This window comes from Panthera leo, chromosome F2 (assembly GCF_018350215.1).
Source record: "Panthera leo isolate Ple1 chromosome F2, P.leo_Ple1_pat1.1, whole genome shotgun sequence".
In the NCBI taxonomy this organism is placed as follows: domain Eukaryota; kingdom Metazoa; phylum Chordata; class Mammalia; order Carnivora; family Felidae; genus Panthera; species Panthera leo.
In genome coordinates, this window is record NC_056695.1 from 65986239 (window position 1) to 65993580 (window position 7342).

The 7342-nt window shown below is 49.8% G+C and overlaps 1 protein-coding gene across 7 annotated transcripts in view; it reads left to right on the plus strand.

The window, feature by feature from the left end:
* ZHX2 (zinc fingers and homeoboxes 2) overlaps positions 1 to 6819 on the plus strand; it is a 161942-nt gene extending 155123 nt beyond the window's left edge. For all 7 annotated transcript variants that reach the window (XM_042924130.1, XM_042924129.1, XM_042924127.1 and 4 more), the window contains one exon: positions 5541 to 6819. The gene's annotated coding sequence lies outside the window, so the exon portion shown is untranslated. The remainder of the gene's footprint in view (positions 1 to 5540) is intronic.
* Positions 6820 to 7342: the final 523 nt, after the last annotated feature.

Below are 7342 nucleotides of genomic sequence, written 5' to 3' on the forward strand. Positions count from 1 at the left end.
TTAGCATCAGCAATTGCTTAGTTGCTGGCTCTGAATTGACAGTCTTTTTTTTTTTTTAGTATATTATGATTATTTTTAATGTTTACTTATTTTGAAAGATGGTGGGGAGAGGCAGAGAGCAAGGAAGAGACAGAGAGAATCCCAAGCAGGCTGCACACTGTCACCACAGAGCCCGATGTGGGGCTTGATCCCATGAACCATGAGATCATGACCTGAGCTGAAATCAAGAGTTGGGTGCTCAACCGACTGAGCCACCCAGGTGCCCTGACGCTTTTTTTTTTTTTTTTATGGAGAAGAACTTGGCTGAATGCCTTCCAACTTGGCTTTTTCAGTTGGGGCCCCACTTGTACAAGCTCATGCTGTTGTGTATTAATTGCATCTCAGAGGGGTGGGGGTGAGGATGGGGGGCAATGACAAGGGGTAACATTTGCTGAGCCCTTACTGTGCCAGGCACTTTGCATGTGTTGATGACTCTCTGAAGTCAACACTATTCTTTTTCATTTTATGGCTGAGGAGAACGAAGCACAGAAAGGTAGCTCATCCAAGATCCTTCAGCTAGAAAGTGGGGGAGCTGGCATTCAAACCCGAATCCACATGCATAAACACGTCAGGGGTGTGCCTAGTGAGTTTAAAATATGATTCTGTTTGCCCAAATTCTTTGGACTCCTCTAGATAATATCCTCTGATGGAAAAAGGGCAGGAAGAGCCAATAGCCCCTTTGATTCCTTCTCCCATCGAGCCTCCTTGCAAGCAGCCTGGGGGAGACTTGCCTGGCTTGTAAGTCTCAGCAATTTCCCCAAGCCCAGAGGCTCCCCAGACTGCTGCAGTGAAAGAGCTTTGGCCAGATATGCCAGAGTTGACCAAGGCCTGGCATGGGAACGATTTGAGATGGGATGGAGTCTTCCTGGTCCACTGGGAAATTGCTTAATCCCTCTCCCTGCCACCATGTTTTCCTTTTCCCAATTCTAATTAAAATCAGAGCATGCCCCCTATCAAGAAAAGAAAGTTTGGCTCAAATATTATTAAGATAATAAATCACTATCACGGTGCGTGTTTTTCTGTCTCACGGAGTACAGTATTACTCTCTCCTGAGTCTGCGGGGCTTAGGGAAATCCCTACAGGGCAAATTAAAGAGACACAGAAACAGGTATCACATGGGAAAAGAATTCTAATTTTTTCATGTTTCCCCAATGGGTAAAGTAGTAAGCAGATTTTGCTAAAGAATTAGACAGTACTTTTTAGCCTTCCAAGTTGTCCCCAAGATAGAAAGGGACTGCTATGAAGGCAGAGGGGGTTCTCTGTCCTGGGCGGTGTTCAGGAAGAGGCTAGACATCCACTTGGTAGAATAGTGGCCATAAGCACAGGGCCCGATGATCTTGCTGTTTCCTCCCAAAGGGGAGATTCGGTGCTCTAGGATCAAATAATCCATCGGGTCACTGGTTCTCTGCCCTGGGGAATGTCTCCGTCCTAGTGGTAAGATTGCGGATAGAGGCCCAGGGGATTAGCAAGAGGCCACACAGTCAAAATCACTGTGCTACTCTAAAATAAAAACCTGAGATGGGAGTTTGTCACCAACGTTGTGTAACCAGCCACCCCTCTAAGAGCAGCGTGCTTGTCCCATTTCTCTTTCACTAATGAACGCCGGGGCATACTGTGTGGGCCAGACCCAGAGTGGGGCGGGGGGCCAGGGGTCAGCAGTGAACACCGCGGGCCCCATGCGTGTCCTCAGAGGACGTACAATTAACCAGGCAGTTTGAAGACTGCATGATACAGTTGTGCTGGAGATCCCTGGTGCAGGGGCGTTTGACAAGGAGACCTGAGGGGGCTCGAGGGCAAAGCCTTCCAGGGAAGCAGCCTGTGGCTAGGACGCCCTGCCCAAGGGGAAGTGACTGGGCCACCGGCTGTGTCCCTCATGGGGAAGGGAAACCGCCCCGCCTTCTGTTCCCAGCGGCTTCCCACCCTCCCTTTTGAGAGCATTGCCAGCCCCCGCAGTCCTGCCTGCTGCCACGCACCCTGAGAGAGGTCAGAGGAGAGAGCTGAGGTCCCAGGGTGCTCCCAGGGCCCAGAGCCACCCACGGACATCTGGGGTCTCTGCAGAAGCAACTTGGTGTCCTTTTCTCCGGGTCACCCTTTTGCCCTCTGCAGTCCGTTTGGGAAGGGGGTGGGGGGGGTGGTAAGGGCTTTGTTCAGTATTTCTTTTCTTCGTGAATACACCTGTTTGGAGGCTTATGTGTGTTGGTGTCCACAAGAAATGACACAAGGGAATCATAACACATCGCCCGATGAAGAACCACCTTCATATTGAGGCATATCTAAAAATGTGAGTTTTTGCCATTCGCTTGAAGAGACAGGGTTCAGTTTCATTTTTGAGAGGGAGAGAGAGTAAATACGTGTATACACACACACCCCTAAGGCCCCAGTTTTACACCTGGCCTTCCTCAAAGGAAAATGAAGCAGTGTTTTGGGAGCACCTGCATACCTGGCACTCCCCACCTGTAACCCCCGCCCCCAGCGGCCCAGCAGGTATGGGGGGATGGAAGTGAGTCTCAGGGTGGTTAAGGAAGTAACACGGACACACAGCTAGGAAGTGGCAGGCCCTGGATCCCAGCTACTCCGACCCCACGGCCCTTTCCACTCTGACCCACCACAGCCAATACCCACAGTCGTGTGCTGACCTGATGCTCTGCAGCCTGGCTGGGAGAAGGATGAAGAGTAGCGGTCTACCCCCCCTTGGGCCTTGTTTCCCGGGCTCTTGAGAACCGCTCAGGTGGACACCCCACCAGAGGCACCCCCTTTGCAAGGGTGGTGAAAGACCCTGCTTGCTGGGGGAAAGCCAGTTCCTTGGGGAGCACAGGAGGAGCCTGGCTCTGGTCCCTGTGCCCACCCGGGGGTGCCTGTGGCTCTCCGTGGGATCAGCAGTAGGCACGTGGACCTCTCTGGGTGCCCAGAACCGCCAGCCCCTGCCTTTGAAGCAGACGTGCTCTCCCTGTCCCCAGGTGTCTCCATGCAGGGGGAGACTGTGTGAGTAGGACAGGGAGCCTGGAGCCCCATCAGGTGTGGGAGGAGCCACTGAAGTTGGACTGACCTTGGAGGAACGCAGGCTCCACCACTCGCTACATGCCTGACATCATTTAATCTCAGCCCCTGTTTCTTCACGCCACGGTAGGCTTAACGGTCTGGTTACTATAAGGAGTGGACGGGATGCGTTAGCATTAGCGCCTACCATTGGGCCTGGCTCGTAGTAAGTGTGAGAGAAATATCAGTTCCTGTCACTGTTGTCACAACCAAGGTCATTACTGTGACTGTGCCTCTGAGAAGTCTCGTGATTTGGGGGATTCGCCTTTCTTCCCGGAGCTTCCCTCCTTTTCCTTGTGAACTGAGTGATGTGACAGCACCACCTGTAAGGACCCCTGTGGTTCTTACAGTTCAGTGACTTTTGCGGATCACTTTCAGGCGGTACCAGATCCCAAGGACACCCCCGGAATCTGGTTTCATCCACAGACGTTTCTCTCACAAGTTGGCTTCTTAATTCCAGCATTCATTCTCCTAGTCAGAGCACCTAGGAAATGTGGGGGCAGCTGACCTCCTGACATTAAGAAAGAATGACTGTATAGATGACCTGCTGATACCTCTGGCTGAGAAGTCAAGTCTGCTTGCTCTTGGGGTCCCCTGTGCTAAAGGCACTTCTTAGGGTCCTCTCCACTAGAAGCAGCCATTCCAAGAAGGAGGCACAGAAAAAGCCAGTGGCTTCAGGAATCCACAGATCTGATAAACTTCCAGCCCGTCATGGAATACTAGCTGTAGTCCTGGGCCCTCCCCTCGGATTCCTTTCCCAGGAGCTCCAGATCCTGGGAGCCCACAAGGGTAATCATGGCGGTCTGTCTTTGCTTCCTCGGGCTGCCTTAAAGTACCACAAAGCGGTGGCTTAAACAACAGAAATGTATTCTGTCACAGTTCTGGAGACTCGAAGTCTGGTGTTGGCAGAGTTGGTTCTTTCTGGGGGCCGTGAGGGAAATCTGTTCCACGCCTCGCTCCTAGCTTCTGCTAGGTTGCTGGCAGTCCTTGGTGTCCCTTGGCGTCCCTTGGCGTCCCTTGGCGTCCCTTGGCTCATAGATGCATCACCATGGTCTCTGGCTTCGTCTTCATGTGGTGTACTCTCTGTGCGAATCTGTTTCAGTGTCCGGATTTCCAGTTTGTAACGTCACCAGTTCTGTTGGATGAGGGGACACCCTAATGACCTCATTTTAACATGACTATTTATCTCTGTAAAGGAATTTCCAAATAGGGTCTCATTGTGAGATACTGAGGATTAGGACAGCAGTATATCTTTTGAAGAGACACAGTTCAACTCACAAGAGGGTCCTTGTGCCGTTTTAGTAACGTCAAAGAACATAAGAATTAAGCATTTCTCCATTCGGACTCTTAATACTGTTGGTGTGTTATAAGCAGACACTCTGGAGATTGCCTGGGTTTGAATCCTGACGGGGCCACTTCCCAGCTGTACAATCTTGGACAAAGTGTTTAGCCTCTCTGTGCTCAGTTTCCTCACCTGTAAAATGGGAACAATGGTCACACACCTCTGAAGGTTGATATCAAATTAAAAATACACTTAAGGGGCACCTGGGTGGCTCAGTCGGTTAAGCATCCGACTTTGGCTCAGGTCATGATCTCACGGTCCGTGAGTTCGAGCCCCGCGTCGGGCTCTGTGCTGACAGCTCAGAGCCTGGAGCCTGCTTCGGGTTCTCCGTCTCCCTCCCTCTCTGCCTCTCTCTCTCTCTCTCTCTCCTCTCTCTCTCTCTCTCTGTCTGTCTCAAAAATAAATAAACATTAAAAAAAATTTTAAATACACTTAAAATGTTTCATCTTGTTATCACTGTTCTCTACCTTACCATGCTTGGAAAAGGCTGCAGCCAACAAAACAACAGAAGTCTGTAATACTATGTAGTATTGTCAGACTCTGGAACTTTAGGAGCCCCTGTGACTGGCTCCCCCTCCAGGAATGAGAAAAAGGCCTTGTAGTGATGAAAAGAATCACAGGCCACCACCTCCACTTGCCCAGAAAGTCATCCTATTTTCAAAGGTCTCTTTCTGGGGACGCTTCCTGTGATGTCAGACGTACTCGGGAAAATACACTCTTTTAAAAAAAAAAAACTGGGGCGCCTGGGTGGCTCAGTCGGTTAAGCATCCGACTTCGGCTCAGGTCATGATCTCACAGTCCGTGGGTTCGAGCCCCACGTCGGGCTCTGTGCTGACAGCTCAGAGCCTGGAGCCTGCTTCCGATTCTGTGTCTCCCTCTCTCTCTGACCCTCCCCTGTTCATGCTCTGTCTCTCTCTGTCTCAAAAATAAATAAAACATTAAAAAAAAATTAAAAAAAAAAAACTGGCCCCAAACCGGGGCACTTATCTCTCGTCTAAGCCCTAGGATGGCTTTGGAAGGGGTCGTCCCCAAGACAGCCAGGAAGAGTGACCCAGCCGCCTTCCACCCAGAGACTGATCATCTCCTGACATCTCTTCTCTCCGGTTTTGCGTTGTCTTTCTAGGGAAGTCCGTCAGAACTGCATTGCTGATAAAGGGGACGCTCTGTCTTTGAGGAAGGAAGAGGACCTCCCTCCCCGGCCGTGGGCCACCCTGGCCAGAGGCTCCAAGTGGAACCACTTAGCCGGCGTGTGGCTGCTGGGTGCCGGAGCCCCAGCCTTCACACACACCCCGCCTGGAGGACCGGCGGGAATTGTTCATAGTGCCAAAGTCCTACTACTGCGTTTTCAATGGGTCCTTGTAAATAGTTTGCTCCTCTGCCCTGGCCCCCACTTCTTGCTATACTGGAACCAATTTGTACGATGTGGGAATTTTGTTACCTTTTTAATCAAGGGCAACGTCCTTTTCCAGCACTACCATTGTAAGGTTTTTTCCAGGAGGGAGGGCTGATCACATGTGCTTTTCTCTTTTTCCTTTTTTTTTTTTTTAATCTTTATTTTCTTAATTTTGGGGAGGGGGGGAATGTTAGCATTAGTGCCATTATATCTACTGGATTTTAGGTAGGGAGAGTTCGTTTTATTAAAAGTAGTTTGAAATTTGGGAGATTTCTCCGTGGGAAGGGCTAGGATTTGGGCTTCTGTCTGAACTTTGAGAGGGTTTTACAGATGGCACATCTTCCAGATCAAGCCCATTTTTGGTTCTCCCTCCGCCACCAGCCACCTCTGGGGTCCCTGTTTAGCCACGCACAGGGCTTTCCGAACTGCCAACAGGTGGATCTGGTTTTCTCTGCCGCCTGGTCTCTTGGGCTGACCTTGGGCGGAGCCAGCACCAGAGAACTAGGGAGCAGGTGGCTCCCTCTTTCAGCGTCTTGTTAGATACCAGCAGAAAGGGCTTCCACATTTCTAGCATTATCGTTACTTTTGTGAAACTCCAACAAAAAGAGGTCTTCCTATCTAGATGGTACAAAGATGAACAACTTTGGTTTTGATTTCTGTTCCTAACTGCCTTTTCTCAGTGTGGTATTTGACAAGATTTCAGCCTGAAGCCTCACCATGATCTGATTTTTTTTGTTTGTGTTTGTTTTTGGGCCAATTTTAGATTCCTGAGTGCACTTTTGTTTTTTGTTGTTGTTTTTTTTTTTTTTTCCAATTAGTCCTAACTTTTAAAGAGGAAAAACCAAGAGACATATCTGGTGTAAATGTTGCAATATGAATTGTGTTTGCAACCCCCTCCCCCCCCCCCGGCCCCCCATTTGGGTATACTGCACAAATAAAATGCTAGGGAGTTTGGAAAAAAAAACATTTTTTCTAACTTGTTGCTCATTTATTGTAACTCAATAAAGCAGAGACTAAACATTTTTATAACCTTTCCTCTGCTCCTTGTTCTTCATTGCTGCCTGGCTTCGAGGGCATGAGGTTTCCAACTCAGCCACCTCTCATTTCAAAGCAGTATGACAGATTCATTTGACATTTCTCATTTTCTGTCTTGGTGAGGTCCGACAGCACAAACGGGACTTTAAAAACAGGGCGTACATGTTGATGTGGGAATCTGTCACATCTCTTGGACACAGAGAAGTAAGTGATAGGTCCTCCCTTCTCCAGGGTCTTCACAGATAGATTCATAAAATACTGCGGAGAACAGCATGAGTGGGAAGGAAATCTGCAGGCCATGTGCAGGACCACTGCTCGCCCTCCGGTGACCCGAGGTAAGTCACTCCCCTCCCTGGGCTGCTGCTGACAGGTGACTGGGACACTGCCATTTCTCAGAGAAGGCTGGCTTTTGTGTCTCTGCCCAGGTAAGGTTTAAAGAGTCCCTCACTGTTCAGGGGTGAGGCTCACCTGCCCGGGGATTTTTAAGCTTGGGCAGG